Raw genomic sequence first — 12,426 nt, 5'->3', positions numbered from 1 at the left:
TAGTTTAGACGTAGGACTAAGGTCGACCAGGTCTCTACCGAATCTATTAGACTTCATTGTGAGTGCCAGCTAGCTCAGAGGTCACTAGAAACTTTCTCGAATTCACAAGAAGGGATTAGTTTCTGACAACCGCATAAACATGACAACTTTATTTCCCAAGAATAAGAAATCAATCTCTAGAGTCGCGGAAACAATAGATAGCTATTTTACTCAGTCAATCGTGCATGCTTCGTTTCACCAGAGGTGCTGAGAAAATAGAGAGACGGGCATTTTCAATAAAAAGTATTTATTGAACAGTCTTGTTTCTCAAGCGTAAGAAATGTACTGCTACAATCGTAATACTGGTAATAAAGTACAGAGTATATAATGCGAACAGTATTATAAAGTAGTACTGTAAAAGCATGATATGGTTTCTAAGCCATAAATTGCCTTAAAATGTATAAAATACACACAGTGTTAACATGATGGCTAAAAGTACTCAACTGGTGTTTCTAAAATACGCCTACCCCTGTTTACCTGACCTAAGCCTAGCACAAGGGAAGAAGTAAGTGAGGAGTAGTTTAAGTTTAGTATTTTCTGCCAAGAATCTAATCAAGAATTCTCTAAGGTGTAATCAGCTCCGTTCCTTGGTTTAGAAAGAAGGAGGTCTTGTATCTCTCTCTCAGGACTCGATTTCCCAGTAACCCGCAAGGGTAGCCTGGAAACACTGGAGCTGGATTTCTCGGCAGGAGAAAAGACAGAGTCTCTCAGTGCATCAGCTGGAGGGTCGGCTTCCTTCGGCACTTGCTGCTGCAGGGCGTCAGACAAGTAGTTAGTCGATCTGCTCCAAACCACCGTGTGTCTGCTTGGGCAAATCTAGGCATATTTATACTATGAAGGTGCCGAGTTTGACGTGTGATTGGACTTAATAACATCATAGAAGACTCAGTTCTTCGAAAACTCCATGATTTCCTAGATAAATTAGTATTCAGGCAAGGGGATGTCCCTAGCTGCTGAAGGCGGGTTTTTCTAAGAAATTGTTGCTGATTCTTGGAACATAGTGGAAGTAGCCATGCCATATTTGGGCTGCATAGGCTCAGTCTAAATATGGTAATGATTTCTGTGCCTATATAAGGATAGGATAATCCATACCTATATAAGGGCATGAATCGGGAACATTTACACTAGGGTCCTAGATTCATTTAGAACACTTGTATATGAACTTTATTTTTAACGTGCAATGTTTATTACAACATATAGATTTAATCATAATAACAAAATAGATTAGACTGAAAAATCAATTCCGATAATGCCTACAAAGTGCAAAGAAATGTACTGAGGCATTAATAGGAAATGATACAAATTTTCTAAGGCTAAAGCATATGCTTTACACAACTAAATAATAAAAAGTAAGCATTCCAGCATACTGCTAGAAGCTGCCTGCCTTTACCGTGGGAAGAGATCTTATCGTGACAGTGAATGAGGATTAACTATTGCGAACAGCTTTAGTAGAAGTATTGTAAATGAGTGCAGCCAGGGGAAGTTAACAAAAAGAAGTTCCATACAAAAGCGAATGAACATAGTAATTCAGCATTGGGAACTGATAAGAGCCCCTTTTATGACATATTGAATACGTGAGATTTCACAAGCACAGTGCAAGCGCTGTTCAGGTAAAACCTAATAAGCACATTTCTGCACTAAAATCAGATTTTGCCAAAGCGTTGTTGGACCTGGAGCACTCACTGTGGAAAACAGGAACTGGAAGAGATCATGTGTATAAAAACCAGGCACAACATGCCCATTAAACTAATAAGCTGAAGTGCAGGGTTGACTTTCTGGAATCTAAATAATAGGAGCGCTTTGAAACATTGGAGGATATTGAGAATCCTCTCATGGGAGCAATGTTCAAATTAGGGGCATCAGAAATTTAAAAAAGTAACTCCGAGAAAACCATGCTCAAGAACTTCTATGCCATATCCTGAATGCCATCAGCAAGCTGATACTGGACCAAACTCAGAAAGTTTTCTCTTCATTCCAACAACACAACAAACTTCCTCCGATGTCCGAACAATTTTTCCTTTCTTTAAAAAAAGGAAAAATGCTTTTAGAAGCTAGCAGAAAATTAAAAAATCTAATTTAAAGCTGGTACTATATTTTGTTTCAAGATGTCTCACGTCTCACGCTGGCAGGGCATAACTAGTTCAAAGTCATAACAGCACATCTGCATCAAGAGAAAACTCCTACATATGGAGCTTCTCTGTATGTTCAATATCCACAGTGACAAACAAGCAAATCATTACCAGAACTCCAGAGGAAGCAAGAGGGTTCTAAATCTAAAGAGTAAGGACCATGACAACATGCCAACCACGGCACAGGCCAAGACACGAGATGGGGATAGACACAACAACTATAAAGAAAAGCTGGTAAAGCAGCCAAAAGACTGAGGAAGCAATGGTAACAGGATGACAGTAAAGCAACATCAGGAGAAGATTGATGCCCAAGGCTTGGACTTCATTTGTAACGTGTGTAACTTCATTATGACACAATGCCTGAAAGAGCGGAACAGTACCATTGAAAATAAAGAGCCTGAAATATAATAATGTGGAGGGGGAGTGGGAGTGGGGGCATGGGCCTTGCAGGGAAGATGCTCAACAGGTGCGTCTTCAGCGTCGCCGGTTGCCAACAATATTGTTTGTTGCTTTTTTGCTTATTATCATTACCTATCCGATCATCGGTTACTATGGATGTTGATGAGTGCTTGCAGGAAATCCGTTTTGAAATGCTTCCATCCAGACATTACAGTTGACTATATTTGAACCACACAACAGAAGCCACAAGTAAAAAAATCGGTGCAGGTTGAAGAGGTCTCAGTTGACCAAGGACAATGGGCCGATAACTAATACATTTGACAAGGGTTGTGGAAAACTCACCACAATGAATGACACATGACATACTTTAACAAAGTGGCCCTCAATGTTCAGGTCTCAAATTTCCTATGAAGAGGAAGGCACTATTTTAAGGGCTAAGGCGTAAACAAGTTGACATATCCATGATTCAGGAAACCAACCACCTGGATTCCAAAGTGCCTAGTCTGTTGAACTAATGGTTTTTGCAGCAATTCTATGCTACATGCCAGAGAAAAAAAATGGGGTGGCGTTTTTAATAGGAAGTCATGTACCTTTTAGATTTCTGGATAAATATATATACAAAGATGTGATGGCCAGGTACTCACCTGGGTCCATAAACATCTAAACTTTAAAAATAGTTGTCCTGCTTCTACTTACAGCCTATCAGTACTTTGATTCCTTTTGGGACTAATACCTGTAAACCATGACTTACCAATCCTTGTCACCTATACTATAAGTCCTAGGGATCGAAAGAGTGTTAGCATAAGAAGTAGTATTTAACAGTTTTACCTTTCCTGTAATAACTACAGACTCAGGAGAAGTTGTAAACACTTTATCTATGCAAGTTGTGATGAGTCTTTGTCCATAATACAGTGTCCATAAATTTTACAAGTAAGAATAAGATTAATAGGACATACAGTTTGCAATAAATCACAGTAACACCTTTGAACATTGGTACCTGGGGAGGGTGAGAAAGGGAAATAGCACAAGGACTTACCACATAGATTATATGTACCTACAATGATGTGAGGACCAACCCTGGCCACGGGCTGGGGCAAAGATAGGGCTCCTGACTAATCAGGTGCCAACCAGACATGACAGGTGCAGATCAGGACAGGTGACCTCCGCTAAGTGCAACGCCAGCATTACACCCCTCTCTAAGCCAAATTAGGGACCCCGACTGGGTAATCACTAAATATCCCTCAGCAACGCCTCGATTCTTCTGACAGAGTGCCCTGCCAGCACCTCTGCTCTCGATCTCCTAGACATCATTTGTAAGTGGGATGCACTCCTTCAAATATTCTGTTTTTCTCTAGATCATCCTTAAATTTGGCGAAGCGTGCTGACTGGTTGCGTGCCCAGCCCCTGTGGCACGCACAACAATAACTCGCAACATAGGGACACTGGATAGTGCCCCCAAACCGTCGCACAATTGCTGCAATATGTGCAGTAAATAAACCAATGTTCATCATTCTGAACCATTCTCAATCCATGTTGTCACATTTTCCATTGCTTTTATCCGTTAACCATTTGCTTTCCACATGTAAGGTAATGCCAATTTTCTAAGTTTCAAGTATTCCTGATGGGCCATCCGAGCCTCTTCATTCAAGAATATGCACTGAAGCAGATTTAATAAAATAGCAGTTTATTTGCAAACCCAATGCATTTCGGGCCTCCATGGGCCCTTCGTCAGGGGTGACTGAAAAATCAATTAAATAAATGAATGTTACTATACTTTTCTCCACAGTATATATACATGTTACATATTAATTCATAATGAACTGGTCTACAAACGTCATCAAACAGATCACTGACTCGATATGCTAAACTATCACCTCAATTAGACAAATAGATGTTGCACTACATTTCTCCATAGTGTATATTCATATTACATGTTAATTCGTGCTGGACTGGTCTGCAAACGCCTTCAAACAGAACACTGACTCATTATACTAAACTCTCACCTCGTGCTAAACCTACTGTTTTTAACTCGAGTATCGACTGGAGATCTATTAAACATGATGTTCACAACATCGTCATTTAAACCTAAAGTGCTATCACAGTGATTAACCACCCTTGAAATACAACGTAAAACCAGTGTGCTGAATACCATACTTTTTATACATGACAACATTTCCCGTGGCTCACTATGCATGTGCTTGCTAACAAATCGGCTACCTGCCCCGAGCAATTGCTGGTTTTGTCAGTTACTAAACATTCTGTTACGATGATTACTTTATCAAACAGCCGCCTGGTACATTGCTCAAAGTTACCCATTCTCTTAACTGCACCCTTTTGCTTTTGTAAACAACATTGCTCGGTTCCTATCTTACTCATAATCAACCCGTGCCTTTACCACGTACCTGCTAATTCATTGCCGAGTCTCTCATGAAACTGAAAAGCGAGTCTCCCTCTGCTTTCCCCAGATCTTAAAACCGCCGTTCGCCCCTCCCTCCAATCAAAATCACCTGTGGCGCGCTAACAGTTCTAATGCAGAGATCACACTACATTCCCCAGAGAGCTTAGTAATGGTGAACTGCCGTTATGTGTCTTAAGTTAGAACATAGTCGCCCTGTCACATCGTAATATAAAACCTTTAGCTCAAAGTCAGAGTGCCAGTTCAAAAGTAAAAAGTCTTTGGACATGGTACCGTGTTGAAAACATGTTAAAAACGTAATGTTCAAGTTACTTCTGGCTCATCATTAAAATAAACTGACTGTATGAAATCAGGTGTTCCACCTGTCATGTGGTTCAAAGCTGCATTTTCCGTTTTTTCAAGACGTTTTGTTTATCATTCTTAATTGGGTGCAAACCCGATGGGGCCAAAAACTTGAGACATCATTTGTAAGTGGGATGCACTCCTTCAAATATTCTGTTTTTCTCTAGATCATCCTTAAATTTGGCGAAGCGTGCTGACTGGTTGCGTGCCCAGCCCCTGTGGCACGCACAACAATAACTCGCAACATAGGGACACTGGATAGTGCCCCCAAACCGTCGCACAATTGCTGCAATATGTGCAGTAAATAAACCAATGTTCATCATTCTGAACCATTCTCAATCCATGTTGTCACATTTTCCATTGCTTTTATCCGTTAACCATTTGCTTTCCACATGTAAGGTAATGCCAATTTTCTAAGTTTCAAGTATTCCTGATGGGCCATCCGAGCCTCTTCATTCAAGAATATGCACTGAAGCAGATTTCATAAAATAGCAGTTTATTTGCAAACCCAATGCATTTCGGGCCTCCATGGGCCCTTCGTCAGGGGTGACTGAAAAATCAATTAAATAAATGAATGTTACTATACTTTTCTCCACAGTATATATACATGTTACATATTAATTCATAATGAACTGGTCTGCAAACGTCATCAAACAGATCACTGACTCGATATGCTAAACTATCACCTCAATTAGACAAATGTAAATGTAAATGTAGTATACTTGTAAAGCGCACAGCTGCCCCAGCAACAGGGCGTCCCGGCGCTGTATAACTCTGAGGAACCCGTCCTGGCTTTCCCTGTGGGATGGTCCCTTGCTGGGAGTCCCCAAGGTGGAGCCAGGCATCCCCGGAATTGGTGGGGCCGTTGTGGAGATTAGGCAAGCTAATGCCCAGAGTTGCCGAGTGGAACCCCTGATTAGAGTAAGCACCGAAGCGAGAATTATCAAGTCTGCTGACCAAGTTCCACGACCCTGCCGCGTCGGGAATTGAACCCTGGTCCCGGGCTGACTTCTGCTCTCAGGCCTGCTGCCTCTAACCAGTGAGCCACACTACTCCACTGAGATGTTGCACTACATTTCTCCATAGTGTATATTCATATTACATGTTAATTCGTGATGGACTGGTCTGCAAACGCCTTCAAACAGAACACTGACTCATTATACTAAACTCTCACCTCGTGCTAAACCTACTGTTTTTAACTCGAGTATCGACTGGAAATCTATTAAACATGATGTTCACAACATCGTCATTTAAACCTAAAGTGCTATCACAGTGATTAACCACCCTTGAAATACAACGTAAAACCAGTGTGCTGAATACCATACTTTTTATACATAACAACATTTCGATTCGATCTCCTAGAGCATGCATTGGGTCAGTGACAGGTCAGCTACTCGAACAAGTCGGACAATTTCTCTAACTAAGCCTACCTTAGTTATACCTTTTCTAGGGCAATGTAACACCCCTAAATGTTGCAAATCTATGTGTTCCCCTTCAGCAATTAGTCAGAAAGATGAGTAGAGGTCATCACACCATACTAAGATGAGATCATTTCAATTTAATATAATTGATCAATGTTCCCGCCCATAATTTATTTTCCCATGTACTTTTATTCCACCCAGAAATATTGGTTTCAAATTAAATACATCGTATTTGATACAGTTTGTGTCACTCTTGGGCCCAAATATGTGCTAATAGCCAAGTTAAAGAAAAACAAATTAGAATACAAAATTAGGTGAATGCACTATATACCACTTATCTCTACTCTAGCCCCATTATTTTATTAATACTATAGCATTAATAGTTAAGCAGAACGAAAAAAGTTTAGTACAAGCAGCAGCAGATGCTTAAATGTGTGAGACATGAAGCTGCCATCTTGGCACTAGTGTGCAGAAGCAAGAATTTCCCACCAAACGTACAGGTATGTCACGCCATGTAGATGTGATGGACGCATGCGTAGAAAGGTTCCCGCATTTTCGGTGACCATTTTAGGACACTCGGGTTACTGTTAGTAAAAGCGCATTGTAAAGCTTCCACTAGATACTGAATATGTTGTGTAATGCAAATATTAGTAAACAAAACATGATGATTAATTAATTATATGTTATTTCGAGAGGGCTGAGTCCATGCAAGTTTCTGTACATATGAAACCTTGCTCCATCAATCCCCACTTTGATGATATTTTATATCATCACTAATTATGTAACAAGATGCCAATTTTAGCTCTCTCCCTTTTCTATTTCCTCTATTTCTTTAGGATTTCTTTTATCTCTTTTCTTTTGTAATCCTTTCATTCTTCTATAAATGTCCCCTTTCAACTCTCCCATTTGAATTTTTGTTTCTTTCTTTTCTCATTAACTGCATACCTAATACTATTTCGGCAGCATTTGCACCAAATTATTATCACCAAAATTAATAGTGATATTCCCATTATTGGCATCAGTACTTTACCTATAATGCTTCTACCAACATTAGAAAACCAACTACCTACTGAGGAGAGACCATCAGTTATTTTCTTCCATTCACTATCAACCTCCAGAGGTTTCAGTTCTTCTTCCAAATGAGTAATATTTCTTACATACCTTCCAATTTCAACACTTTTATCAGGTATGTAAGTGCAACAATGTTGCGCCTTCAGCATTCTACAGACTCCGCCCTCTTTTGCCAAGAATATATCAAGAGCAAGTTGATTTTGTAAAACTATTGATCTAATCGCAATAATTTCAGTATTGATCATTAAGAATCCTCCTGCAGTGTCAGTCGATATGCGATCCACCACTGTAGACAATGTATAAATTCTTTGAGTGTTCAGAATTACTCCCACTGAAGGTATCACTGCACTAAATATATCACCTACAATTTCTGAAAAACTAGCTCTTTTATGTTGTGTTAGTTCATTATCGTTTACATTGCTTCCAGTAATTCTTTTTACATGGTATACCTTCGGGAATACCATTCCAAAATAGCAACACCCATACCAATGATCAGGCAGCTTAAAACAAGCTTTGTTCCCGCATATATAATAGACTACAGGAAATACTGGATCAGTTTCCCCTTTTAGTCCCCAACCCCCAATTATGAGAAAATTGTGTTCACATTCACTGAAACCGATGAATACATTGTTATACTCAGTTTTCTCTCTATGGAGACAGATTTTCCCCTTCTTTTCAAAACCCAGAGACATAGCAGCATGAGTCTTGTCAGTTGCCATAAATTCTTCCCTTTCAGCCCATTTGGGTATCTTGGGTTTCTGTTCAGTGGCTTTTCTATGGTAATCCTGTCTCCTTTTCTCAACTAAATTCAAAAATATTTTCTCTTCTTCATATAATCTACAGGTTAAGTTGCTTTGATGTGCTTCAGCTATATCTATTGTTTTCGTTGTTAGAAAAATTTCACCAAAGAACTGGGCATGTTTAGAATTTCAGGAAAAATGACATCTTGGTTAGAATAATAATACTGTAACCTTCCTGTTCTATAAAACAAACTAGTTAATATACTACAGGTAATACCATATGTCAGTGGTAAATGATGGTAAGTAACCCCTTCTGCTACTGATGTCGGTAATTTCATACAGACACAGCAATCACTAATTTGCATTGTCTCTACATAATGTACTAATAGGTTAGCAAACACATTCACCTCTGTCTCATTTTTGTTTCTATTGTGATGTAATTCTTTCTCATCTGGTGCTTCTAAGTCTACTCTATCTTGTTTATGATGCGCTATCTTTCCGTGTATACTAGTGTCATTTTGTTTCGGAGCCATCAATTAAGGTATTGCTATTGTCAGTCCTAGCCATATTATAAGCACTATTAATACGCCACATATGCATATTCTACAGCATGTCTTTATACAATTTCTTTTCGAGTTTCCAGTAACCCAGTAACCCCATTTTTGACTAAGGAGACTTTGCCCCTCTTTGTAAATTTTACACAGAATGTAGCTGTGATGTTATCTCAAGTTGGTCTCACTTCTTCGATTGACTGATCAGCAATCAATTCTTCATCCCTTTCATCGCTGATTTCCAGATTCTCGAATTCTTCAAGGATAACGTAAGTCCATTCAGGACCTTTGAATTTATTGTTCAGTCTTTTCAAATGTGGACTTCTTCTTCTTTGATTACTTGTTGACGGTTCAGTTTGACTGGTTACTTCATCCGCTTGTTCAAGTTCTTCATTTATTGTGACAATGGGATATTTTAGTCTTTTAACAAAACCAGGCCGGTTATCGCCTTTTCTGAGTCTTTTAGCTGGCACTGTGCTTTCAGTTTCTGAAGATGTTCTTTTGTTTTCTTTAAGTTGTGGCACAATTTGATTTTCGTCGTCTTCAGGTATCTTCTCTATCTGACCTTGTCCAGGGCTTATTATCGTTGACGTTTCTGCCTGGATGGGTTCTTCTTCACTAGTCTGACCTGGTTCAGGATATTGCTTTGCTGGGCCTGGAATTTGTTCTTCTTCCTGAACCTGTTTTGCTAATCCTGTCTGGTCCTGCACAGGTCTTGCATTTTCTTGATTTTCTTCTGCCTGTGCGTTTTCCCTAGTACCTATCTGTCCCTCCTCAGACACAAGAGTTCTGGTGGGTGTTTCGTTGGTCTGAGTATATTGCTCTTTCCTTATCTGTTCCTCCTCAAGATTACCATTAGCTTTGATTTCTGTAATCTGAGTACGTTCTTCTATTCCTGTCTTGTTCTCATTATCACTCTGACTATCTAGATACGTTTGGCTTCTTGTTCTTATTCTTATTTCAGGGATGTCGACCACTGGAATCCATTCATCCTGACAGGTGCTCGGTTGTTCTTTGTCAAGTACTTCAGTACCAACTTTTTGAAACCCTTCAACAGCGCAACCTTCAACCTCAACTTTTTCAGGTTCTGTTACCCTTTTGGTATGGCTGGCATGGATCCAGTTTGGGATTCCCTTGCACTTTACAGCTGTGGTGGTAACCAGTATCACTTGGTGTGGCTCTCCCCACCTTGGTGCTAGGCATTCCCGGACGTGATTTTTTTTTTATCACTACCCAATCTCCAGGGTTCAAATCATGTGCTGGAGTTGATTGTCTGGCCACAGCTTCTTACCTAACCTGGTGAGAGATAGAACGCACTTGGTCAGCCAACTCTTTGCAGTGTTCCAACACGAAATCATTAGATAGAGTTAACAGCTTGTGTCCCGGCACACATGCTTGCCTCATTGCCCTTCCCATGAGTATTTCATGGGGACTCAAGCCTGTTTTCTTGTCTGGAATGCTTCTGAGTCCCATCAGTACAAGAGGCAAAGCATCAGGCCATTCCAATTGGGTAGATTCACACATCTTTCCCAATCTTGCTTTGATCGTGCCATTCAGTAGTTCTACCACTCCAGAAGCCTCTGGGCGGTATGCACAGTGCAGCTTTTGCTCACTTGGAAAATAAGCAAATGATGACTAAAATATACTTTAATCCTCGACAAGCAGGTAACTGAATGAAGTCAAACTGTAGTCTGATAAACTGGCCTTCTGCCTTCCCAATTTTCCCGGGACAAACCAGGGTTCATTTGCGGACAAATTAAGCATCTCTGGCAAAGACTTTCTGCTATGTTCCTAAACCTCGCCTTAAACCAATCCTGTCTGAATAACCTGATCATGGCATCTCTACCTATGTGTGTGTCCCCATGGTACATCCCGGCCATTGGTGCAATCATACAATCCGGTAATACTGGTCCCCCATCCAGGTAAACTATCACACCATCTTCAGGTCTTGCCTGACACCCTAGTTTCTCCAAGTCTTCCTTTTCTTTGGGTTCTGCTTCGTTTTGCAAATCTCTCACTTCCTCCCATGTATTTACTCCTCTCAACAGCATAAGTTGGCAGCTGATTCCACATGCATCGATTTTCTTGTTTACTGCCATTCTGTATCTGGCACAATGTTGGGCCACTTGGTCAGCATAACGATTTCCAGCTGTCATTTCCAGATTGGTGTGCAGCACACTTGACCACGGCGTATTCTTTTGGCAATTGAATTGCTTCAAGTAATACTTTCACAAATTGTCCATTTTTATTAGGGGCTCCTGAAGGAGTCATGAACTCCCTTTGTATCCATAGTTGGCCAAAGTCATGCACAACCCCGTAACCATACTATCAGTGTAAATGGTTACTCTCCAATTTCTCCAAATTGTGCACGATTTTATTAAAGCAATCATTTCGGCTACTTGTGCAGTCTCCTGGTAATTAGGATGCTTCGACTATACCAGATAATGTACATACAGCATAAGCAGCGCTTAGTCCTCCTTCCTCATGGCGCATAAATGAGTCATCTACAAATAGCTCATGTTCTGGGTCTTTTAAAGGTTCTTCTTGTATGTCTGTGCGTGGTTTAGTACTGAATTCAGTGAGTTTGTTACAATCATGTTCTACTTCCTCCCTTACTTCCTAAAAGTGGGAATTTGGCAATGAGGGTTGCTGGATTTAGAATAGTACACCTGATTATTGTCACATTTTCTGAACCAAGGATAATTCTTTCATATTTAGTCATCCGAATAGGAGTTAAATACTGAGTACGTGTTCTGGTTAACAGAATCACAACAGCATGTGGGACATACATGGTTACAGGGTGTCCCATAACAATGGATTCACTTTGCTCAAGACTCATGCAAGTTGCAGCTACCGACTTTAGGCAAACTGGCAATGCTGATGCCACTGGGTCCAATGTAGCAGAAAAATATGCCACAGGACGTCGCATTAACCCATGGTCTGGGTTAGAACTGAGAGAGCACACTTGTCTCTTGTGTCACAAAATAGTGCAAACTCTTTTGAGTAATCAGTCATTCCTAATGCTGGGGCTTCACACAGGTAGTTGCGTAATTTTAAAAAAGCAGTCATGCTTTCATCATCCCATTCGACTGGATCTTTTGCCCGTTTCTTTGTCAGCTGAATCAATGGATTGGCTAACATTGCAAATCACACAATCCACTGCCTGCAATAACCTACAACTCCGAGAAACATTCAGATTTTTCTGAGTTTGGGATAGTTTCATGTTTTGAATTATTTTGATTCTTTTGGATGTCACTCATCTGACCCCTCTTTCTATCTGGTGTCCCAGATACTTGACTGAGGTTGTATAGTAATGCA

This window comes from Lissotriton helveticus, chromosome 11 (assembly GCF_964261635.1).
Source record: "Lissotriton helveticus chromosome 11, aLisHel1.1, whole genome shotgun sequence".
Classification (NCBI taxonomy): Eukaryota; Metazoa; Chordata; class Amphibia; order Caudata; family Salamandridae; genus Lissotriton; species Lissotriton helveticus.
This window is presented reverse-complemented; position numbering follows the sequence as displayed.